At 35.3% G+C, this 27,299-nt stretch overlaps 1 protein-coding gene across 2 annotated transcripts in view; it reads right to left on the bottom strand.

Moving 5' to 3' along the window:
• BEGAIN (brain enriched guanylate kinase associated) overlaps positions 1–27,299 on the bottom strand; it is a 3,126,115-nt gene that overhangs the window by 1,982,481 nt on the left and 1,116,335 nt on the right. The window lies entirely within an intron of this gene.

The following is a 27,299-nucleotide window of genomic DNA, read 5'->3' as shown; positions in this document are numbered from 1 at the left end:
ACACTCTCATTAAATAATGACTTACTAGTTGAAATGAATGTAATGGTCAACTTGACAAACTTGTCATCGGGTACTGGAGTACAAATATCATCAACTATGTTAATTTATAATATTTTATTTGTTTTGTCTGCACGGAAATACAAATAAGTATTTGAAGACTTAGGATGAATTTAGTTTAAAACTAATACTCCAAAGTGATGTTGCAGAAGGTTTTTTTATAATCATTGTACAAAGTACAATAATTCTTCACTGAGCACAGAAACATACATACTTAAAGAAAGGGTTAACAGGAACCAAATAAACACTTCTAAGAGGTGGAATGGTATATGTGTCTCATATATCTGACTGTTTATTTTTACAGATGTATCTCTAGTGCAGAATTACATAGATATATTATTGAGGAATATAAGTCTAATAGGAGAACTACTGATGTAAATGCCAAACATGATTCAAAGGAGAGAAATGAATATGGGGACATTGGGGAAAGAAAGAGGTGAAGAAAAATATGAAAATAAATAAAAAAATCCTAGTACAATAATTTTGCACATAAAACCATTTATTCAAACACAGGCTGAATGGTTAATAATTTATTTACCTTTAGTTAGCATATCTGGATTTTTCAATCTGGGTGGAAAATGAAAGCATCTAAATGATGCAACAGAAATCTTAAGCAGCAAAATTAACCTATAAAAATAATGTTACATTAATTAAACTTCTGTCAGCATTGAACTAGCCTGGTCTCTCTCTTCCCCTCTTCACTCCCATATGTTTATCAATCAATTTATCTACTGTGCCTAACAATATGTAAAATTCTAGAAGATAGGTTCAAGTTAAGATAAAATAATGAATGATTAGTTACTTAAGAAAATCAGACATTAATGGCATAATCTAACTTTATTCATTTCATTGATATTGTGACTAATAGCAAAGGTTCCAAAGGAAAAAGAAGAAAAAAGAAGGGAGAGGGGGAAATGGAAGAAAGAAAAAGGCAGCAAAAGGAGAGGAGAAGATAACATTTCAAGACTATCAGAAAGGAAAAAACGATGAAAAAGGAGACTAGAGAAAAGAAAAGAAGCAAAGAAAAGAGTAAACTGGGAATGGGGAGAAAAGGGAAAGAAGATATCAATATAAATTAACCCATCTCTTGTAGTTTATGCATAGTTTGCGACAGAAAGTTAGTCTAATAAGATCGATTTAGCTTCTAAACTACGAATTCAGGTGTTCCATAGCTACATCTATATCTATATATCTATATATATCTATATCTATCTCACTCTCTCTCTCTTTAAATATATATATATATATATATATATATATATATATATATATATATATATACGGGTTTACTTCAGTTTATCAAATTAACACAACACCAAAACTGCAAACATCAAGACAAGAACATCAAATATTTAGAAGAACGATAGTTTACAAAACCAAAACTTAAAGACTGAAATATTTATATTTACTCCATGACTGTGTCAGTTCTATAAATAGTCTCCCTGCATCATTTTGTACTATGTACCAGCAAAACACTATGGTGGATGTTATGTATTTTGCACCCAGCAAGTAGATGCATAGAAGTAGATGCAGGCTGACTGTTTATTTATATAACTAATGCAGTCACAGAGCAAATATATATATTTCAATCTTGTAAGTTTTAATTTTGTAAACAATTGTTTTTCTGAAAGTTCAATGTTCTCATCTAGATGATTATATATGGCTTACAATCATATTGTCAAGTGCACATTGCTTGACTCTGCATATGAGCAACTTTTGTAAGTGAATCCTGTAATGCCAAATGATCAAAATGTCATACAAACACTGAAATCTACATTTCTGGCTGCTCTACACCCCAAAACAAGTGCTTACATGGGTCAAAAGGGGACAAGATATTGCAATTCACAACATTTTGCAATTTTGGGATGTTGCTGCACTCCTTTTGTACATACTCACTCGACCATCCACCAGTTGACATAATGATGGTAAGCTATATATACTGTTTATATATATATATATATATATATATATATATATATATATATATATATATATATGTGTGTGTGTGTGTGTGTGTGTGTGTGTGTGTGTTAGATATATATAGTTAATTTATTTGTATTTAATTACCATCCTTGTTATAATAGTCCTGACATGCTTGGAAGGAAATTATATCTATGTCACCTGCCCACTGGTTTATACATATAAACCAATTTTTTGCTATTATACTATTTCAACCTTTTGCCATGGAACTAAGCTTGTTATCAATGCATGTTAATGGATTGAAGAATCCTAAGGAAAAGAGCAAATATATTAAAATATCAGTATACCAATAAGGCACAAATTATATTTCTATAAGAAAGACACATTAAGCCTTCAAAAAACATAACTGGAATCCATACAGATATACAAGATTAGCTCAATCTAACTTCAAAAGAAAAAGAACAGTTATCCTCAGGTTATATATAAATTTTAAGAGCAAAAAGGATTGATGTCACTCATAATAATACAATATACTAAAAGACTATGGAACTTTTTAATGAGGTTTGGGAACAAACCAATTTTTCCAAGGACATCTTTTGGGAAGGGTCAGTTAGGAATAGTAATGGGAGTTAAGATGGTAGTAAAAGAAAGTTAGTGTGGTGGGGATGGAAGGGTTAAATTGGAAATGTAGAGGGTTTGGGAGGAAATGAGATAAGTGCAAGGAGGTATTTTGTGTGAGAGCAACTGGGTAAGGGATCAGATTTTGGTGTGAACTTGCTACCTGCCCTCCCTCAGTCACTCTTTTAGGAACATTGAGGATTGTGTGCTCATTTCATAGGTTTGGTGTTTAGGTAGAGAAGAGGGGCAGGCTTGCCCCTCTTCTGTTCCCTCTCTAGTGTTGGATGTTTAATTCAATGAGTTGGGAATGAAAATGAGTGATGGGACACTGCTTGATAAGTCAAAGTAAGTAAGTGGAGGTGAGGACATTGCTTATTTGGTTAGGGTGAGTGAGGTTACACTGCCCTAGTAAATGGTTATATGGATGTTCATGCTGTGATCAGTAAATTAAAATATTGCACAATAAAGTATTCTTATAGAATTTTAATAAAGGTCATCAAATATCATTTGATGAGGTGTATTTACTGAAGGGGGTCAGTACAAATGTGGATTGGTTTCCTGGAATGGGAGTAACATCAGCTAAAAATACCTAGATTTAGCATTAAAAATGCTAAAGGAAATTTAATAATAACTGGTGATTTTGATTATTTATTAAATAACCTATATTCTACTATTAATAGAAATTTAAGATTAACTTCAACAGCTACAACATTGAAAAAGCAGATAGAATCCCTCAACTTAAAATAGTTTTTCTATGAGAGATAAAAAACTGTCTAGAACTTACACACTACTCATTTAATTATGGTACACAAACCAGGACTGATAAGATCTTAATCTCCTACTGTATTGTTTCAAAAATAAAACAAATTAAACAAGCCTCTCTCCTTTCTCAAATCATAATGTGCTTATTTTGAAGTTTGAAATATTTATAATTACCTTTAATAACTTGAATTCCTACATATATTACTAAATTGAAATAATTTAAACCATTGTTATTATTCAAAATTGGTCTCTTTATGCAAACTAACAATTCATAGGAAGTTAATAAAATATGATATGGGATTCCTTATATTTATGCTAAGTTATTAGCTTGGTATAATAAACCGAATTGAAGGAATGAGTTAACAAGCTATTAAATATTGAAAGTAAACTCTAAATAAAAACTAAATATAAAGAAGATGATAAAAACTTAAGCGCAAGAATAGACAGGTTAAACAAAAAAATCTTAAATTGTATCACACAAAACAGAATTAGCATTAGACAAATTGAAAGTTGCCTTCTATGCCATCTTCCCAAATACATATGCAAATTATTTAAAAGAGTCTAAATACAATCAAGAAATAAACAAATCCTAGAAATTCGAAAGAATAAAAACAACAAACTATCTACAGATATTGGTAAAATCTTGATACATTTAGACATTCGTACTTATCTTTAAATCAAGAAACAAATCAAAGTGATTCAAACATAGTATTACATTTTGTTCAATCACTTTATACAAGATCTCACCTGAAATTGAAAGAAATTTACTTAAATAAATCACTTTCAAGCAGTACTGAATAAAATAAAATGCAAACCTAATAAACCCCCCTGACATTGATGGAATAATTAATGAATTGTGTTAAATATTTCCTCAAACATCATTCACCCTCTTCATGTAGCCTTTTAAATGATCCAATAAAACAAAATAATCCCTGATATTGGAAATATTCTCTAATTGCCCCAATACTCAAAGAACATAAAGTCCCTCAACTTTATTCCCCTTACAGACCAATTTCATTCTTATATACAGATTGTAAAATTGTTATCTCTATTCTAGAAAATTAAATAAAGAAACCTTCATCTAATATAACTAGCATAGATTAGGAAGGCTTTGTACACAAACAACAGACATTTAACAACATTAGAAAAATAATAACAATCAGAGATGTTTAAACAATAAAAAAGAAGATGTCTTTATTAACTTAGATATTGAAAAGCTTTTGATTATCTAAACTGGGATTGTTTATTTAAAACACTAGAATTATTCAACTTCCCTACATAATTCATCTCCCTTTCAAAATATATATATAAAAACAATATAGCATATGTTAATTAGGACCGTGTATCTCATAGTCTATCTCTTTAATTAAAGGGACAAAACAAGATTGTCTCCTATCTCCTATTCTGTTTACTCTAGCTATTGAAATTCTGGCAATCTCATTGTTTTGTAACACTAGAATAAGATGTATAGAGATTACTGAAAGTTACACTTGCAAAATTATGTTATTTGCTGATGACATACTGATAACTATAATAAATTTTAAAGAAACACTAGAAGAACTAAACCTTATTAAACAATACCAGGAGATCTTAGGCCTGCATTTTAATAATCTGAAATCAGAATTTTTATTTATAAATAAAAATAAAATGCTACAAATAAGCAAAAACAGTGTTACAGGAAATTAATCTTCATCTTTATCATACTTGGGTATCACCATAAAGAAAACTTTAGAAAAAAATAAAACATTTAAACTATGAAAATATTACAAAAGCTAATTCTAATCTAATCATGAAATGAAAGAAACTAACAATTTATTTTGAGGATAGATTACAATTAATTAAAATGGTTTTGTATCCAATGCATGTTTAAAAACATATACATTATTAATGCCCTACCTCTTACTCTGAACAAAACATACAAAAATGAATAAATTATTACTACATCTCCTTTGGTTTCCAAAAAAAGTATGGTAGCATATTATCATCATAGTAGACCTTGGAATTTAGAATGCATAAATATTGCATATATAGAAACCTCTGATAAAGCTTCATTTGTTAAAATTATATTTTGTAAAGTTTAAAATCATATTTAACTGGTAAGAGCCGAGTTATAATTTGTGTTGAAAAACATTACATTTTTGACTATTAACCCCAATAAAATGAAAATCAACAAAATTTATAATGCTAATATACACATCTTGTGAACATATTTATGTAATTCTTTTCAAAATAAGAGCCCTTCTCCTTCAAAATCTAATTATGTTTAATATATTCTAAAAACCTTTAAAAACATAATTTTGGGTAATATTGTTCTGAAACTCTCTGGTTCAACACATTTATCCTCTTCAGATTTTTTTTTATTTGGCAAACTTTTCGGCAGCAACTTGACAATTGGGAAAACAAAAAAAAAACTTTCTCTGCTGGTATCATTGTCTTGATGACATAAAAATAAAATCAATACAATCAATAATATGGTAATATAACTTAGATACACAAGATTGGATTTATATACAAAAAGTTAGACTCTGCACTAGACAGAATACTAACTCTGTGACATTCTCAACATAGAAAAATTCCAAAATTACTTCAGATTTTCAATTAAATAGTGTATAACAAATTTGAAATGGGAAATATGATTTCAAAACTATACAAAAAATCTTATCACATGTAATAACAAACTTAAATTCTGGGATAATATCACATTAACCCACAATAATAATATATCTAATGACAATAAACTTCAGCTACTGAAGTCTAAAAAAATACACTTGTTGGATACATTGGTGCATTTCCACATGGAAATTTCTACATATGGCCCTTTGACATTTGTCAAAATAGCAAAATTTAGTAAGGATAAAAATATTGAATGTTGGGGATGCAAATAAACTAATGGTCTAGTCTGTATATACACATATAGTGGATATAAAATGTTTACACACCCCTGTTAAAATCCCAGGTTTTTGTGATATAAAAAAACGAGACCCGATAATTCATTTTAAAACTTTTCACACCTTTAATGTGACCTATAACCTGCACAATTCAATTCAATTGAAAAACAAGCAAATCTGGTAGGGGAAAAATATCAAAAATAAAAAATGTACAATAAGCTAGTTGCATAATTGTGCATACCCTTAAATAATACTTTGTTGGAGCACTTTTTGCTTTAATTACAGCATTTAGTCTTCTTGGGTACACACCTGCCATCAATTAAAGAGACTGTAATTAATCCCAAATAAAGTTCAGCTATCCTAGTAGGATTTTCCTGACATTTACTCAGTTGCCTGCTACAGCAAAAGCCATGGTTCGCAGAGAGCTTACAAAGCATCAAAAGGAACTCATTGTTGAAAGGTATCAGTCAGGAGAAGGGAATAAAAAAGTTTCCACAGCATTAGATATACCATGGAACACAGTGAAGACAATCATCAAAAAGTGGAAAAAATATGGGATAACAGTGAAGTTGCAAAGACCTGAACGTCCCTCCACAATTGATGAAAAACAAGATGAAAACTGGTCAGGGAGGCTGCCAAGGGACATATAGCAACACTGAAGGAGCTGCAGGAATTTCTGGCAAGGATTGGTTGTATACTACATGTGACAACAATCTGCCGCACTCCTTTCAGCCATACCCGGTCGACCATTCAATGGTTGATGATATGCATGTACACCATATATATATATATATATATATATATATATATATATATATATATATATATATATATATATATACATGGGTCCCCTTCAGATAGTCAAACTTTTAAAAGCTCGACTTTCATATTGCCGAGACCATATGATTGAGTTTTTAAAACCTCGACTGCTCTAATTGGAGATCTCCATACAGCACAGAATGGGAAGATTTCCCTCTTCCACAATGTAGTGCAATCTCGGAGTTGGTATATTTAAGTAGTGGGGGGTGTTGGGACTAGACAGATTTAGTTTTTATTTTGTTTTTGTGTTTTTTTTTACATGGTCAATGTTTCAAATGTTTGATCATATGGTTTCAGCCATATAAAAGTCAAACATGTAAAGTAGACCCATATATATATATATATATATATATATATATATATATATATATATATATATATATATATATATATATATATATATATATATACATATATACGTATATATATATATATATATATATATATATATATATATATATATATATATATATATATATATATATATATATATATATAGATATATATATATATATAGATATATATATATATATATATATATATATACACACACATATAGATAATATGGGGTTTCTCCGATGTCTGAAAAACATGCTGAGTGTTTCCATCTCAAACTCACCAATGAATGGAGCTGTGGGCAGCCAGCCAGACTTTACATGGTGTCCTATAGTGGAAAGAGTTGTACAGACCAACCAGTTTGGGCATCTACTGTGGTGCGCAGTATCCTCAAGATAGGAGAACATGGATCACAGACTGCATGCTGTGGCAAGGCTAGCCACTCGGTGTAAAATATGGCCCTAGGTGATTCGGTCATGTTGACTAATGTCGCCAAAAATGGGCATGGGTAGTTACTGGTGATAAGTGGGTTGAGAACCCGGCCTACTCTGACCCACGCCAGGGACCCGTTCTAATGGTGGGAGGGGTATATGTGCCCCTATTGGCCAGTGTATGCCCACCATAAAGCCCAGCAGCCCTGGGTCAATAAACTACTGGCTGGCTGGTGTCGAGTTGCCCAGCCTGGGTTATCTGTTGAGTGAAAGCTAGACATAAAACCTTCCAACCTGCCAAACATGAACTGAGAATTGCTACTCTTAATGTAGGTTCACTGACAGGATGCAGCTTGGAAGTGGATGACATGATGAAACGGAGGAGGCTGGACATCCTATGTATCCAGGAGATGAGATGGAAGGGCAGTGCAGCAAAGCCACTTGGCTTGGGATCCAGAGTCTACTACTCAGGTGGAAGGCAGGCTAGAAATGGTGTAGGAATTGTGGTGAGAGAGAGGCTTCAGAAGGCAGTAAGGAATATCATCAGAATTAATGACATACTTATGGCAGTCAGACTCCAGTGTAATGATAGGGCAGTATTCATAATCTCAGCCTATGCCTCACAGCAGGGTTGTGATAGTGAGGAAAAGAGTGCATTCTGACAGCAGTTGCAGGACCTACTAGATAAAGCAGGACAGCATGAATTGGTGTTGATAATGGGTGACTTTAATGCACATATCAGGACAGACATAACAGGATATGAGGATTTCTGTGGTCCACATGGGTGGGGCAACAGGGATAAAGAAGGAGAAGCCATTCTAGACTTATCTCTGGCAAATGGCTTGATAGTAGCCAATACATGGTTCAGAAAAGAGACAGTCACAAGCTCACACACAAGAGTAGTTAACATGCAACTCAGGTGGACTTCTTCCTGGTAAGGAAAAGGCACTGGGACAGAATCCATGATTGCAAAGTTATCCCCAGTGAAACAGTTGGCCCACAGCATAAACCATTGGTTGCCACAATCAGCTGCAAGCAGTGGACAGAGAGGGCTCTAAGGTCAACAGAGACCAGGCTGAAAACCTGGAAGTTGACTGGAGAGAAAGTACAGCAGTGCAAGGAATTACTCAGGGCTCTAGCACCCCAAGAACTGGAGGAAATAGGTGGAGTTGAAGAAGAATGGCAGCACCTAAAAACAGCATGTGTTAGGACTTCAGGAAAGATATGTGGCCGAGACAGGTATGGAAATAAGGAACATAAGGAAAGCTGGTGATGGAATGCAGAAGTCCAGGAAGTCATCAAAAGGAAAAAGGAGTGCAAGGAGAAGAGGGAGACAAAAAAGACTGACCAGGCTAGGAAGGACTACTGCTTGGCTAACAAAGAAGCTAAGAAAGAAGTTGCAATAGGGCATTAGAGGCACTGTACCAACTTCTGGAAAGTGACTCAGTAAGGGGCACAAAGAAACTATATCAGGTTGCAAGGCAAAGACAGAAAGATAAAGAAGATAGTCAGACACCCTTCATAAGGGATGCCAGCAACAACCTATTCACCAGCCCAGAGGACATCAAAGGCAGATGGCAGGAGTATTTCCAGCAGCTTCTGAATGAAGGAAAACCCCACAGAAGCTGTACTGCCCCAGAAACAGCCTAAGATGAGAGAAGAACAGGAGCCCACCTTAGAAGAAGTAAGAACAGCACTAAGGAAGGTGAAGTCAGGGAAAGCAGCAGGCTCAGATGAGGTCACAGCAGATATGATAAAGATGCTGAGTGAGATAGGGGAGAAATGGCTCCTGAGGGTACTAATAGCAGTGTGGCGACTGGATTATAAGCATACTCATTCCAGTGTGTACAAGAACAAAGGGGACATCCACAACTGTGGGCAGTACAGAGGCATTGAACTCCTATCACATTGCATGAAAGTTCTGGAGAGAGTGATTAATAAACAGATATGCATAGTAGTAGAATGTAAGATGGGAGATTCAGATAAGGATACAGCACAATTGACCCAGTGTTTGCATTGAGACAGATACTTGAGAAGAAGCTAGAGATGAGGAAAGAGTCCAACTGGGCTTTCCTAGACTTGGAGAAAGCATATGAGAAGGTCCCAAGAAAGCTGATCTGGGCAGTAGTGCAGTAGTTTGAAGTCCCAGAAACATTGGTAGAATTAGTGCAGGCTATGTACAAGGACCCAATGACTCAAGTACAAACAGTGTTTGGCCTGACAGAGGGGTTCCCAGTGGGTGTGGGTTTACATCAGGGTTCAGCTCTAAGTCCACTGCTGTTCATACTGGTGATGGACTACATTAGCAAACAGGTTGGAGGGGACAGATCAACAAAGTTGCTGTATGCAAATGATGTGGCAGTACAGGCAGATTCTGAGCTAGAACTTCAACAAAGGACAGAAGAATGGAATTCAAATCTGAAGGCACATGGGATGAAACTAAGCATGGATAAGACTGTGGCAATGGCAGCAAATTGGGGAAATCAGAAGAAGCTGAGAAAGGTGAGAATAGAGATAGAAGGGAAGATAGTGGAAAAGGTAAACAGCTTCAAGTATTTGGGAGGAGTAGTTGAGGAGAAGGGAAGTCTGAATGAAGAGGTCAAAGCTAGAATCAGAGGGGCTGCAGCCAACAGGCATAGAGTATCAGGTGTAGTCTATGACAGAAGAATGCCAAGGAAGCTGAAAAGTAAGGTGCACAAGACAGTGGTGCGACCAGTACTACTGTATGGTACAGAAACCTGGGCAGTAAAGGCAGAGCAGTTGAAGAAGCTAGAGGTGATGGAAATGAAGTGTCTGAGAAAGGTGATAGGATGCACACTGTGGGACAGATGAAGAAATGAGGACATAAGAGCAGAAGCCAAAGTAGCTCCAATTGCAGAAAAGATCAAAGACAACAGATTACGGTGGGTTGGGCACATGTGTAGAAAAGCAGAAGAATATCTGGTGAGGAAGATTTGGGACAGACAGGAAGAAGGTAAGAGGAAGTGTGAACATCCAGCAAAGAGGTGGATGGATTGTGTGAAAGAAGATCTGCAACAGTCTGGCATGAGTGTAGAAGAAGGCAGGAGTGTGGCACTGAATTGAAAGAGTTGGCGACAGTTAACATGATACCTCGACCCCATGTAGAGAAATGGGAAAAAAGGGGGCTGATGATGATGATGTTAATGATGATAATGGATAAACTCTTCATCATCACAATTTGAGGAATTCCTATGTGCTCTTCAAGAGTCAGCCATCAAAGAGATCAGCATAAAAGACAGAATATCTCCAAAGACTTTAACCAAGAATCCATGGACTAAAGTTTAATGTCTTGTCAATGTCTACTAGCAAATGTCATATGCAAGCTTTTGGTTATAAGAATGGCTAAACAATTTACTCAAATTGTTTCTAATAAATTATTTATTATGAATTGTAAAATTTTCTGAACATCTTAACTTTATTTCAGGCCTGATGTACATAGCGTAAATAGTCTTGAGTTAAAATCTCTCATCCTTATTTTAATTTTTATATATATGTAAATTGATCATTCAATTATACTGCTTCATTTGTAATATTAGCAATAGAAATCACATGAGATAAAATAAGTTGCCAGATGAGTAGTACAAGCGGCAGCTGTATATACATATATATATATTAGAAACAAATCAATGATGCTCTGTCCTCAAGTAGATTTAATTGCCAACTGTTTATGAGATGTTTTTAGTAAATCTAGGATATTTTGGGCATATCCTACATTGTAGGGATAGGTGTGCCAGTTAACTGAAAGGCAACTAAAGTCAATCAAAATACTGGGATTTTGTTAATTGGGATATACCCTGTAACATTGTTGAGTTTTACACGTTCATCCGTGGACAAAAAAGGTGTTTACTAACAGTCCATTAGTTGATAATTAATACTATCTAGCATGAACACGTTAAGTTTGTGCATCTATAGGGATGTTCCTGGACATAATATGTTTTTTTGACAAATATGGAGATTCCACTACAGTGTCAATAGGTTTGAATGGAGGACAACTGTAAAACTCTGGTATAGATGGAGTGCTCTTCTTACATTTAAACCAAGTCTCAGTAACTACACAGACATGGATGTTTTCCAAATGCAGGAGTATCTCAAGATCAAGCAATTTGTTGTTTATACTTTTGACATTCAGGAGAGTTACCATGTAATCCAGTTTTGGGATTCATATGTAAGTTATTTGAATTTCTATCAACTAGACTTTGTCTTAAAAAGCTACTAGGGCAGCAGCCAAGACTTTATCCAGTCTTTAGAAGCTTTCATGCAAGAGGTGCTCAAATAAACCAAGCATGCTGGACTGATCACAAGGAAACAGAAAAGAAGTAAATCATATAGCACTTTAAATTGCCAAAAAATGAGAGATTCTGTCCATTCTTCACAATGCTATCTGGGTTTTTGAGCAGTTCATCGCAAGCTAGCACATCTTGGATTCCCAGGAACGACACCAGCTATGTAACCTGTTATTAAAGTTAATTTATTTGCATCCAGGCATTAACTGAGGTGAAAGAAGGATTCCACTCAGTACTAGTGAATTACCTGCATGTGTTGCATGCATGGAAAGTTCTGACATGACTCCCTGCATATCTTTTAGGGTTTTACATCTTAGGTTGTTCATTCCCACATGTACCACTGCCATGTTGTAGTTATATTTGTCAAATGTTAGGGTCCAGATCTTGGCACCTGAAACACAACTCACTATGTCCCTGTTCTTATCCATTTCTATAGCTGCAGCGGTTCAAAGTGGTCATTTTGGAATGTTTTTACCTGGGGGGCTCTTTATGAGAGGTATGCATGAGATAGATGACTGGTATGATTTTTGCTGAGATGTAATCTTAGTCTTTGTCTAAAATTCCTTCGAAGCCTTTTTTCCTCATTTTGAGACATTATAATTTGTTTCAGTTGTCTTGCTTTCTTCTTCTACTTTATCTTCTCAGTTCACATTAGTTAAAGGAATAGAAAGCTGAAAAAGAAAATGGCCGTAGGGTGTATGAAGTCAACTCACTCTTCAGTTACACTGGTGGAATGTGCTTCATTGAGAAAACAGTCTACATTCTGGGGCTCAGTTTGTTACCAGGCTGCCAGGCAGAACAGACTCACTGAAGAACAGGACAGTATGGGGCAGTTAGTAGTGAACTATCAGCCAAGAACGAGTTATAGTGTAATTAATAATAAATCATCTTTTTGATTTGTTTGTAGTTGCAGGAAATGTCTGTTAATTTTGGAAACATTTAAATGTTCTTGTTCTTATTTTGTTTCCTTTCACTGGGGGTTTGTTTTAACACCTGCCTTTTTCACTTCTGGAATTAGTCATATGAAATGCAGACATGACAGCCTTCCATCTAAATGATTTCAGTTATCCAGTTTGTAAAGAATCTCTATCTAACAACTGTCATTGGTGCACAAGGCTTGTGTCCTTTTTTGAAAGAATGTTACCACCATTTAACATAATAAACATACCTTATTCCTTGGGATGGGATAGAGTTTGATGAACAGTTTCTGATTACTATAAATCTTGCCACTACAAATCATGGTCGAATGGTATGGTTTATTGTACAAACCAGAGATGCAGAGCATCATCTAAACTTTACATGTCCTTTTATTGACCGTTTGCAAGATATGAGGTAATTTTAATTCTATATTTAGTTTTTTAATATACCAGTTGCATCTTAAAAACAATGCAATTTGCTATTTACAAAACAGCACTTAGATTTTTTATTTCAGAAAAGTGACTTACAGAATGCAAATCTGTGCCCGTATACTTTAGCCATCCTTGCCAGAGTGAACCCGTGTCACACCCTGTGGCAGTAATCAAAGGTAACTTATATGCCTTTTCTTTGAATGTAATTAGGACTGTGGTGTCTCCAATGACATTTACATGTATCCTGTAATTAATGAAATATTCCTTCAAATCAGTCTTAGGTTTCTGCATTTAACATAGAACATGTCTTCTAATGTGACACTATCTACTTTCCATCTTTTGAACCTGACTTTATTTTCACACATTTTTAAGAGTCTGCTACTAGAAAGCTCTGCATTTATCCTAATGAGTTTCCCTTGGTGGTAAACAGTATGCACTTATAACATTTCTCATTTTTTACATTTGTTCTGCTGCTGATTTTTATTACATCTATAACATACTTTAACCACACTTTATTTTTTAGATCATTTTTATATAAATTACAAACTGCACATTTCTTCACCTCTGACTATATACCAACTGCTTCTGTTATATATTTAATGCAAATCTGGCACATATGTTTATATCATTTTTATGCTTGATTCATTTCAAATATTTTTCCTTAAGTTAAAACTTTCCTAGTGCACATTTCAATGAAAGCTGTGATTATTTATTCTACAGAAATGTCTGCCTCAGAAGAAAACTTGTACAATTTTGTATAACTTCAATCCTAAGTGACTTCTTCAGCTAAGTAGCATACATGTGTTCATACATGCCACACATCCTGAATTATCAGTCAGTGACCTTATATGAGCATAGTTTCCTTTATGCTGTTAACCATTTTTTTGGGTCTATATTAGATCACCGATCACTTAAAGAAGCGAACGGTGATTAATCGACCATATGTAAGCGAAAGCTTACAATCTCGAACTGTCATAACAGCGATTTTTTTCCCAGGGAAAAAAAAATTGTTGTTCCAAAACACATACATGCAGCACAAGCACACCAAACAAACAGCAATCCACACACACACACACACACACACACACACACACACACACACACACACACACACACACACACACACACACACACACACAAAATCTTACAACTAACCCTACACTAAAGTATACACACACTACCAACTATCCACTTACCTTAGCCCAAACCCTAATCCTCAGGTCCGTCACTATTGCACACTCACCTCACTCACTCCCTAACCCTAACTCACCTAACCCGCCCTTACCCGTGCCCTAACCCTAACTCACCTAACCCGCCCTAACCCTCACATCCACACAATCGCACACTTACCTGAACCCGCCTGTAACTTTCCACCACAGCGCTGAAAATACCGAAGCAACAGAAACGGACAACCAAAATCTTTCCCTAGGAAAGATTTCGGGTTTCTGTTGCTTTGATATTTTAATCTTTCACTCCGTAGGGTTCGATATTAGAACACTCGAAGGTTTTAAACCTCAATGTTCTAATATAGGCCCATTTTTTTCACCTGCAGGCTTATCTAATATTAATCTGAGTATATCTGTTCACAATAATATTCTTATGTGCATTGGTAATATATTCCCAGAAGAAATTCTGGTGCCTTCCATGAATAAACACTACAATCATATAAGTAATACTTGTTTTGTCAGTAAACTATGTGTTCTTATGTGAGTTTTTGTACTGGCATGTATATCTTTTGCCAGGGTAGTCATGAACACCTCATCCATAAAATATCTGTAGATTAAAGAATATTTTCCACATATATCTGGTAGCTGATATTGTATAAGTTTAATAATTGCAGACTGGTAGGGTAATCATGACACAACTGTATCGATATCTTATAATTAAATGTTATTTGACCAAAATTCAGATTGTTAATTTGAACTTGACATGAATACAAACTGCTATTTCATTCAAACATCAGTCCGACATAGACCTAACAAAATTCCACAGGGGTCCTAGAATCTCATTTAAGTAATGTAAACCAATCAGTCTGTTTGCCTTTTTTTCTGACTGATTTAATTTGACTTAAAACGTAACTTTCAATCACATAGAACTCTGGGATCTTTTACTTCATTAATAATATTAAGCATAATGTTTTTTTAACAAGATTTTTGAAGTTGTAAGCATTTTCTATAAGACATGATAGTACGTTTATTAGCATTAACCTACAATCTATTTTATATAAGCACAGAGGATTTTTCAAGTATGAATTGAATATAGTTACATTCTCTGTACAGTGAATATTATGTATTTTCAAGTTATTTAATAGCTGCATCACCTGCATTTATTAAATTTATGACTGTTATCATATTTTGACTGTTAACATTTTTTGTTAGTGGTTAATGTGGAAAACAAGAAAATAAAAAAGACGGAAGTGCAACATAGAACCTTGTGGTACCCCACAAAAGACATCTCTCCAGTGAGAATGATACCTAAAATTTATACACTGGTCTATTTGTTATAACAATTCAATTACGCACTTACTTAACTCATTTTATTATTCATTTATACATAATACTAAAATGGGCAAGTCACTGAAAACCCTAGTCTAATCAATTTAAATGGTGATTGCAGCAAAGCTTTTATTTAATGCTTTAAAATTGGATTCATAAAATACTGTTAGGATAACAAATGAGATCTGAAGGTTAAAAATTCCTGCAGCGTCATTAGCATTAACTGATGCAAGAAATAACGATGAAGGTCAGCATGACTTTGTTTGGTTTTAGGTTAAAATTATTTATTTATTTATTTTGATTTGACATTTGTTGACTGGGATAGTCCAACTGAGCTTTTGCCCTTTTTCAGAGGGGCCTGGGAAAAAAGTGTCACAGTACAAAATATACAAGTAACAAAAATCAACAGTACAAATTATGCAAGTAAAAAATGAACAGGAGTAAAGTAAACTATAATAGGTGCAATAAAAAGTACATACAAAAAGGTTAAACAGGTGACAAATTGCAGTACAAGTAAGATATCTCAGCAAATGAGGCATTTTAATTAAGTAGTAAGTATAGAGGAGGAAAATAAGAAACAAAGTGGCAGAAATGTAGGAGAATTGTTAGTGGTGGTCTAGTATGACAATTATAACAGTTTATCATTTACAGTGTGAGGGGGAAAAGAGATAAGGGTAGAAGAGAGAAAGGAAATTAGTGTCAGATTACTAGGGCCAGGATTTCTGAGGGGTATGGTGAGCAGTAGTTGATTATCAATGTGATACACAGAAAGTTAGAATAGATAGCATAAATGTGAGAAAGGAAGACATAGGGAGAAAAGTGAGAGAGGGAGGGGAATAAAGGAGGAAAAGAGAGAAGGGAAGATCTCAAGTGGGATGATTGCAGTGATGTCTCCGTGTGCTGTATAAATAATTTCTGAATGCTTGTCTTGAATTCATGAACATGGGTAATATTTCTGAGGACCATGGGAAGCTTATTCCATGACAGAGCAGGAGGATAGCTGTGCAGGTTTATTCCGAATGATTCTTTAGGTTTATGAATCTGTAAGAGACATTGGTCTGAGCTTCGAAGGGAGCATGGTGGGTTATAGAGGAAGACAAGAGAGGGTATGCTAGGGCAGGAGAAGGGCTTGTTTATGATAGTGTGGATGATTAGATGTTGAGTAAATAAGAGTTGGTTAGGAAACTCTAACCACCTGAGTGTTTGGAGAGCAAGACACTGGTGTGATTTTGGTGCAAATCTGGCTACTTCATTGTATGTGGCTTTGAGTTTGCAAACTAGAGAGGACTGTAAGATAATAAGGATTTGGGAGCTATAGAAGAGGTTAGGGAGAAGATAAGCCTGGGTTAGTGAGATTCTGGAGATGGAGGTAAGGAACCTTTTGTTTCTATAAAATAGGACAAGTTTTTTATGGGTTTTCCTAATACAGTGGTGTACATGGAGGTCAAATTTAAGTTGTTTGTTGATAATTACTCCAAGGAGCTTTGTGTGAGGTTTAGATCAGATAGTGGTGTTATTAAGGGAAGAGATGGTGAAAGAGGATTTAAGATGGTAGAGAGATTTGGGAAGGAATAAGATGAGTTTTGTCTTTTTAAGGTTTAGTATAACTTGGTAGTTAGAAAGCCAAGTTTCAGTGAGGTTAAAAGAGGTATAAGTTAAGGTGAGTAGGTCAGAGGGGTTGTCATCAATGGTGATGATAGTGGAGTCATCCACATACTGTATGAGGGATGACTGAGGACAGGAAGACTGGAGTTGTTTAGCAAAGAAGTTAAAAAGAAGGGTCCCTAGAATTGAGCCTTGTGGGACACCTATTTTTATGGGAAGAAAGGGAGATAGAGCAGAGAGCCATTTGCTGGATTGCTGTCTGTAGTGAGATAGCTGGTAAACCAGGACACAGTTGCAGGGGAGAGGTTTAATTGAGAAAGTTTGGAGAGGAGAGTGGAGTAGGCGACAGTGTCAAAGGCTTTGGGGAGATCTAAGAAGAGCCAGGACACTAGTTTATTATTGTCTCTGGCTAAGCAGATTGAATTAGTAAAGGAAATGAGAGCAGTAGTGGTGCTGTAGTGGGGGTAGACGCCATGCTGGATAGGGGAGATGAGGTTTTCTTGAGTGAGATAAGACAGGATTTGTTTATGCACACAATGCTCAAGAATTTTGGAGAGGGGAAAGAGTATGGCAATTGGCCAATAATTTGAGAGTTCTACAGAGTTTCCACCTTTGTGGAATGGTATGGTGTGGAATTTCTTCCAGGGAGCTAGGACAGTAGATTCACAGATTAAGTGGTTAATGGGGTTGGAGACTGGGCATGCTATGGTGTTAGCAGCAGCCTTTAGCAAGAGAGATGGCAAGTAGTCAGCAGAATGGGAACATGTTTTAAGTTTGAGAAGGAGATTTTTAATGTAACTAGTAGGGATGTGGATTTAGTGAGAAAGGGCAATTTTGTAGTGGGGGGTGAGAGGTGATGGATTGGTGTGACCGAAAGCAGGCAAAAGTTTGCTAATGGTATCAATAAAGTAGTTATTGAAGATGGAGGGAGTTTCTTGGGGTGAATTATTAGGGTGGAAGTTTGGTGTTGAAGGGTATCCTGGATGGAGAATATGGTTGACAATATTCCAGAATTGTTTGGGGATTTTTAGGTTGTGTGGTTAGTGCTGTGTGGTAGAAGTTTTTTTTTATCAATGCGCATGTGTTTTTTGGCCAAGTTATGGAGTTTCCTATATTTTTGTAAATGTGTGTGTGATTCCAGAGTTTCCATACAGAATCCCTGTTTTGGATGAGAGATAGGGTTTACTTGGTGAGCCAGGGTGAAGAATGTGATTTCACTCTGACAGTTCTAGGAGGGGCTAGAGAGATTAGAATGTTTAGAAAGATAGAGCTAAATTGAATAACAGCATCATCAAGAGAGAGGTGAGAGAGTAAAGATCAGTCAGTTGCAGAGAGATATCTATTGAAAGTCTCATGGTTGACGTTGGTAAGCTTACAGCATTCCCTGAATTTATGAGGTCTAGTGAGGTGGGAAAGAATCTTTGGACGCATACAGGGGAGTGATCACTAATTGAGTCTGGCAGGGATTCTGGGTGATGGTAGAGGTTAAGGTGGGAGACAAGAATCCAGTCAAGGATAGAACTTGGATTTGTGGGTTTGTGAAGAAAAGTGGGTGAAGAGATAAGTTGGCTGTAACCATATAGGTGTATGCTGGTGGTAGAGGAGTTAGAGGTGAGGACAAGTCAATTAATATTAACATCACCTAGTATGATAGTTTCATTAGGTATACTGTCAGCCATCCAGTGCAGAATATGTTCTAGTAAGCGTATGTTGTCTCCAGGGGGTATATAGATAGCAACTATTGTTAGGGTTTTGTGTTTGTTTAATTTGCACTTATCAATGATGAGTTCAGCTGGGTGAAAAGAGGGGGGTGGGCAGGTTGGGGGGATAAGGTTAGGAGGGCAGAGTACATAATGGCTATGCCTCCACCTTTTTATGTGTTTCATTGTCTGTATTATGTGGTTTCAGCCATGTTTCAGAGAGAGAGAGAGAGATTATGTTAGCGGAGTATTGGGCTATCCAAGAGTGAACTTCAGTTGAATTGTTAAGAATGCTGTGTATGTTGATTGATTAAAAGGAGAGAAGTTTGAGACTAGGATTTAGTACTTGCAAGAGAGTGTGAGTTGTGTTGATGGGAGTAGATAAGTTGTTGTGTGTGCCTGGGTTGGGGTGAATGTCACCCGGGCCACTAAGGGTATTGCAAAGGTGGATCAGATGTGCTATAGTCGGGTAAGGTGAGAGAAATTTCAGTTTTATTTTTATGATGTGGAAATGTATTAGGGGGTAATTTGATTTTGTGAAGAGTGTATTCAGTGCAGGAGAAGAGAGTGGGTGATATGGTAGAGGAGTGGTAGATAATGGTGTTTGTAGTGTAGGAAGATGTAGGGGAGTTGGGATGTAGGCAAAGTTGAGCGTGATAAGAGGTGAGGCAAGATAGGAGAAGGAAAAGAAGAGATAAGAGAAGACAGAAGAACATAGTGATGGGTAAGGAGTAAGATGGGGAGGCTGGTGTGTGAGTGAATGGAGGAAGGTGAGTAGGATTATTATGAGGAGTGGGGATGGGACAAATGACTATAAGGTGGGAGGTATAAGTTAGAATATGTCAGATTGTGGTAGGTGTCTGGGTAGGAGGGGTAGGAACTGACTGGCCGAGGTTAAGGGATGTGAGAGTGCAGAGGGGGTGGGGTAAAATATGGTTAGCTATAAAGGTGAGAGAGTTGGGGATAGGTGGTAATGGGAGTAGGGTAGTGGAACTGAGCAGGCAGGGCCGGACTGTGGGAGAATGGTTAAAAAAAAAACAATCAGAGAACCCATGAGTGAGAGCCACGGCTTAATCATTATAAATGCTATTAATTAGAAAAACAACAAAAACAAGACAACAGAAACCAGGTAGAGCTAAAGTAGGTTAGATGGGCAGCAGGGTATAAGTCAAGTAGGAGCTATTAGATTAGGTCAGTTTTGTGTGAGCTGCAGCTAGTAAACATATATTTGCAGGAGCAAAGAGTACAAAACATACAAGAATCTATGATTGAGGATTAGCTGGGTTGAAATGGCCAAGATGAAGAAGCACTGATGTTTAGGCTTGATGGAGGGGAGAAGTGCACAGTTCGTTATTGGATTGAGTGGATAAACCTCCTAGAAAAGGAAAAGAAAAGAAAGTTGATTAGTTGTGAGAGCAAACAGTGGGAGAGCTATGGACTAAGGGAGCAGGATGAATAGATGTAAATTCAGAGGTAGACAGGGGACTGGTAACAAAAATAGTTAGAATAGTAAGAAACAGTAGCTTGGTAAGGTGCAGGATACAGCTGAAGATAGGAAGAGGCAATGACAAAAGAAGGAAAAAGTTAGAAGTTAAGAGAGATGATACAGAAGTCAAGAACACAAAAAGCAGTGTGTCCAATAATAGCATACCATTAAATGGATGTCACAATAACAGTGTTCGATATAGACATTAAGGAGAGTCACAAAAAGTAGTATATAGGGTTATCAACACATGCTATGCAGTGAGTTTCACTGGTAATATTCAGTATAACAAGAGCCAAGGGACATACAATCACTGTTTTAGCACAAACATATGTTCTGAGGATACAGCCAACTGTTTAGGATGTAATTCTCAACCTCTATATAGTACACAGCAACACAGCGATGATCTTTCTGCAATAATAATGGTCATGCTAAATTAGAGCAACTCCATTTTGAATAAAGGAAAGTTAAAAACAGTAAATTACCATGTCCCATACCTATTCAACAAGGTAGAGGGCACTAAAACAAATCTGTATTAAGCAGCTGCAAGTTATTTTAAGATGCTCAGCCTAAAATGAAGCAAGTTGCCACCATAAGCTAGTGAACAACATTAACTATACATGTAACAGTGGTTAAGGGCAGTATTCTTGTCTAGGTTAGATACCAAAATACATCGAAAGTAAACAGTTACTAAATATGCCACAACAGTGTTCAGTACATAGAATAGAGCAAAACCACTGACAAATACAAGAAAAAGTACATAACAGCTAGGGTGTCCAAAAGAACATCAATGACTGTACCTTACAATACTGATAGCAGTACCTTTCCTATTTCTTTATACTACCTTTCTTTATACAGCACTAGCTGAAACAGTTATATCATTGAAACTGTGGCACACCGCTGGATACAGAGATAGCAGGTTAGATGGAAATGAGAGAAAGAACATGGCGCACAATGCCAGTAGAGGATTTTAAGTGCCACAGAGCATGTTGGGAGTGCAATGAGAGAAAATGAAAGTAAGTAAAAATGTGGTAGGTCCAACAAGGAGAGATACGTCAGGGTGTACGTTGTCCTGGGAGGCCTGGACCATGGGAGAAAATGTTTAAAAAAAAACAATCAGAGAAGCCTTGAGTGAGAGCCACAGCTTAATTATTGTAAATGTTATTAATTAGAAAAACAGCAAAAGAAGACAACAGATACCATGTAAAGCTAATGTGAGTTAGAGGGGCAGCAGGGTATAAGTCCAGTAGGCAAGTTTAGATTAGGTTGGTGGTGTGCGGGTTGCAGCTAGTACACATATACTTGTAGGAGCAAAGATTACAAAACATACAAGAATCTGTGATTGAAGATTAGCTGGGTTGAAATGGCCAAGGTGAAGAGGCGTTGATGTTAAGGTTTTATGGAGGGGAGAACTGCACAGTTCTTTATTGGACTGAATGGATAAACCTCCTTACAATAACGATAGCAGTATCTTTCCTAGTTCTTTTTACTACCTTTCTTTATACAGCACTAGCAGAAACAGTTAAAAAAAACATAGCATTGCAACTGTGGGACACCACTGGATACAGAGATAGCAGGTTAGATGGAAATTAGAATTACTTTTTATCCACTTTGAAAGCTGTTTAGTTATCTAATTATGGATTAAAAAGATAGTTTATTAAAATGTATGTTTATGTCTCAATAAAAAACAATAACAAACTAAAAAACAACAATAAAATGAAATGTAAAAACAATAGCAAGTATTGCTGAGTAGCTATATTCTCTAGTTCATGGGTTCTGACTATGTATCACTTCTTGGTCTTTTTGCTAAAATCAAATGTAGTATGTAATGATAATCACAGAAAATTCTATATCTTTATCGATATTGATATATTTACCAATATCTATAAATACAGCTACAGCTATAGCCACCTCTCTCTTTCGCTCTCTTTCTCTCTCTTTATATATAGGATATCCCCTTTTCCTGTTATGTGACCTTGGATTTTATATATAGTTATATATTGCAAATTCAATTTCTGTTTACACTTTTTGTTTTAGATCTTTTTATTGATATTTTGACTGTTGAGGCATTAGAATACTACTTATAATATGGAACAAATGGGCAAAATATGGAACACCTAATATCAGTTTCAGGTACAGAGATAACAGCGTGGTTAAGCACTACTTCTTCCAACAAGCAAACAGTTATGTGATGAGTTAATATGATTCAATATTATCTAGCAAGGGTATCTGTAAAAAATTTCTTAACAATAAATATATAACAGTTTATTTCAAAGAGGAACTGCATGTAAAATGGACTTTTTAAGATTCAAAATGTGCAGTGTTCCTCCATACTGTCAAAAATCTTTTTGATTCACAATTCAGGCAAAGTGAAAAATGTTGGGTGTACAAACAGTTGACATCACAGACAATTTTTACATATTATTTGAATCCATCTATAAAATTATAATAGGACATCAGGTTTTAGATTAACATGAATTTCCTGAACAATAAGAGGAATGAAACTCTAATGCCTGGCATTAAGAACTAACAGTACTCCTTAGTGATTTAGCAGAAAGAAGCAGACACTTTTTAAAAGGAGAAAGGCAAGAAAGAAAGAAAGAAAAAGAAAGAATGAAAGACAGAAAGAATGAAAGAAGTAGAAGAGGAAGAGGAAGGAAAAAAAAAGTCATCCATAGTTTATAGGTGTGCATTCCTTCATAATGACGCATTAAAAAACTCAAATGAAAGTCAGAAGAATGCTGCCACCAATTATATCCTTCTTTTGTGAGAAAAAGACCTGAAAGAATCTAGGTTTAGCATAATATATGCTCTGTTCACTGTTATTATCTTAGAATAATAAAAATGGCTAAAAAAGCTGCAACCAATTGTCTTTCTTTGCACAAAGTTTACATGAAATATTGCAACTTTATCTTATGCCCACTTTATTCTCTGTTCTTTCTTAGGTTATCTGCTCAGGAGAACAAAAAAGAAAAAAAAAAAAAAAGAAATGCTAGCCAGAACCAGCCTTCCTGTAACTGCAAGCATATGAATTTAATGAACAGTATGCCTTTTCTCTTCTAGGTTAAGCTTTCCAAGACTTTGATTGCAAATACCAGGTACTGTGAGAATTTCAGTGCACCTTTTTTTAATATACACAACTGACAAACAGGAGCCAAGGGCACAGTGAAGGATTCTGTTGTAAAGTTGGAGGGAAGTTCGGCATGTACCCCATTGTTCCACCACCTTTGTTCTCAATAGCACATAATTTCAATCCACTGCACTAATTGCCAGACTTCAAAATCTCCCCATCCTTTACATTATTAGTTCTATCAAGACTGTTCAAGTTCCGTAAGTTGATATATGCCATTTGCTTTGACATCCAGAGCTATTACCAACCATTATTCATATGAAGTTAAGGGTAACAATCCTTTAATGAGGCACATTTCCCTCTCAGACCTTCTTAACATCTTTTTGTGCTTTTTGTATAAAAGTATATACATTCATTCCTTCATTATATATTCATTCTAAGTAAAAAAAGACATTGTAAACCTCTATTTGTATAACCTAGCATAACTTCAAACCAAGTATCCAAGTGTATAGCCACTAGTATAATTTTCATATTTACTCTTCCACCATATTATTTCAGTCCTAATATATTATATTAGATCAAAAGCAATATATAGTTTATACTGATTAATTTTACTAGTTTTGTTCCCTAATGTATAACTCTATAGCCTTTATTTCTGTATGACCATTCACCGCATTTCCCTTTTAAATATTACCCATATTCTATAATAGCCACTATAACATATGACAGATTTCAGTCACATTACATCATTATTCCAATCTAAATTCCTAAAGCATTTACATACTTGCTTTATGTGCTAACAATGTTGTACAACTAAAAAAAAATAAAACTTCAAAACATTTTATTAAAATGTAGAGTCTAAACAAGTAACTTAGAGCAAATATACTGATGTTGCTGCCTTTGGAACTAAGCAAACTCTGAAAATAGTTTTGATCAGCCTACCTGTCTGCTAATGGTTACACTGTTAAAAAAAAAGGAATGCACAACTCAGCAATTTTCCAAAAAGTGATAGGCAACAAACTACCTGTGAAATCATGCTTATTTTGTTCCACAATAAATCACAAACCAACATTGGATGAATTCAGATAATCTCTAAAGTTTTGGAAAATTGCCCTGTTGTGCAGTCCTTTTGTGCGCTTGGTTTGGCTTCTGCATGTTTTCCATCATTTGTTGGTTTAAAACAAACAAAAGACTAGTGGCAACACAATTAAAATGCAAGTAAGGCTTTTGAGTCTGATAAGAAAAATCCTGACATGTGACAACAAGATATGTAATTCAGTCTTTGTAAAATCAGGTTAAAACATAGAATTAAACATTCTGAAAGACGAAGAAAAAATGTGAATAATTGTAAAGATGCAGATGCATGTGAGTCAGCATTTAAAGACAAACAAATGCCAGCAAATATAATAACAATAAATATCGTAAAAATGCTTCTTAAATATTTCTTTAGCCATTATGATATCAGATGTTTCTGCAATTTATTCAAGACTGTAATGCACATATTTTGTTTCATCATTAAAAATGTAATCAGTACTTTTTATCTCTCTTAACATGCTGTATCTTTTTGCATACTTTTCAACTGCCTCACACTATGATCTATTCACTCTTCCAATGAGAAATTTATCTCTGAAAGAGAATACGTAATTTTAATATATTTTATAGCATTTGATTATTTTCACTTAAAAAGAATACTTAAGTAAGCTCACTGTTTTTTTTCTCTGCTTCACTGTCCATAAACAGGAAAATAAAATGTGGAAGCCCCTCCTAATTGTACAGTGAAAGTTAAAGAGTGATTCCACAAATTATTTTTTATGTTAAGATTTTAAAGCATTCAAAACGTATTTGTTTTTTTGCTTAAACAGGTGAGGGAGCTTAAGCTTAGTCTAAGAAAAATATTTATATTAACAGAAAACCATCAACACTGCAAAATGAATATTATGGAGATGATTTGCATTTTCAATATGCAATTCACTTAAAGGAGCAGTATGTTGACAGTAATTGTGTGTTTTTAAATTCTTCTTTGGATCAAGACTTACTATTTGTACTCTCTGATGCAGAGATTATCAAAATGCGATGACAGAGATAAGCTGATATAGGGAATCTCTTAAAATTTTTAGCCCTCCTTCTGCATATTTCCAAGGAATTTTATAATGCCTCATCCAGTTTTGCAAAGAAAGAAATAAAAGAAAGAAACAAGCAAAAAAAATACAGGCTCAGTAATTGTGTGTAAGCAGATATTTAAAACAATGACAGGGAGGTTCCAAAAAGAAAGCAGGAATACTCAGAACAAAGAACTTTCAAAAAAGTCAAATGGCTGTATAAGGGACCCCCCACCAATCCCTTATCCCCTCCATAAAGTCTGAAGAATCTCCATTTCTCACTTTGGCAACATATAGTTTCAGAGAAATGAGTTCAAAAACAAATACAGCAAGGTTACAGATAACAGAGGAAAGAAATTCCTCTTGTTCAGGAAATTATTCCACATTTACCAAACAAAACATACTAGTTTCCTCCTGTCCTATAGCACATGCTGTCTCAGGTGATAATAGAAACTGTTCTTCCCTTCCAGATGGGAAAAAGGTGTTATTGCAGAAATGTTTGCTGCCAAAGAAAGAAAATGCCTGGAGACCTGTTATGAACCTTTCTTTCTTAAACCAGCATATAATAGTGCCCATGTTCTAAATGCCTTCACAACCTGTTACCCATCTTTCGTCATCTGAGTTTTTTTTTTTTTTTGGTAACCTTACATTTAAAAGATGCTTATCATCACATTACAGTTCAAGAAGACTTCAGATACTTTTTATTATCATTTCTTTGCCTTACCCTTTGGGCTATCCACTACTCCAAGAGTGATAACAAAGTCTCTAGCTCCTGTCATAGGCCATAGCAGGCTATAGCGTATCCACATTTTCCATATTTAAATTACTTGCTTATCTGTGCAAAGACTCAAATTTCTCACTCAGGTGAGATTCCAAGAGAATATTTTAATTTTTATTTTACTCATTTACATAGGAACGTCCTCCTGCAGTGTCTGTTCAACACCTCAGTACAAAGAGCTTTTCTTCCACAGTAAAATTTGATTTACATTTAGATCTATTTCAAAGGTTTTCGACTCAGACTTCGGGTACTGTGAGGGAATACCTCAAGTTTCTAGGTGTCATGGTATTTATGATAACCCTGGCAAAACTCCACATGGGAAAGATACAATGGCATTTCAAGTCTCTTTGGATCTAGCACCATCATCATCATCATCACCATCATCATCATCATCACCATCATCATCATCATCATTATTATCATCATCATCATCATTGTCATCATCATCATCATCATCATCATCATCAACCGCTGTTTCCATTTTCTACATTGGGTCCAGGTGAATGTTAACCGTTGCCATCTCTCTCAATTCAATGCCACAGTCCTACATTCTTTGACAGTCATGCCTGACTGTTGCAGATCTTT

The sequence above is a fragment of the Protopterus annectens genome, chromosome 6.part0 (assembly GCF_019279795.1).
Source record: "Protopterus annectens isolate FY-2018-M chromosome 6.part0, PAN1.0, whole genome shotgun sequence".
In the NCBI taxonomy this organism is placed as follows: Eukaryota; Metazoa; Chordata; order Ceratodontiformes; family Protopteridae; genus Protopterus; species Protopterus annectens.
Note: the sequence above shows the minus strand (reverse complement) of the source record. Positions and strands in the feature narration are given on the sequence as shown.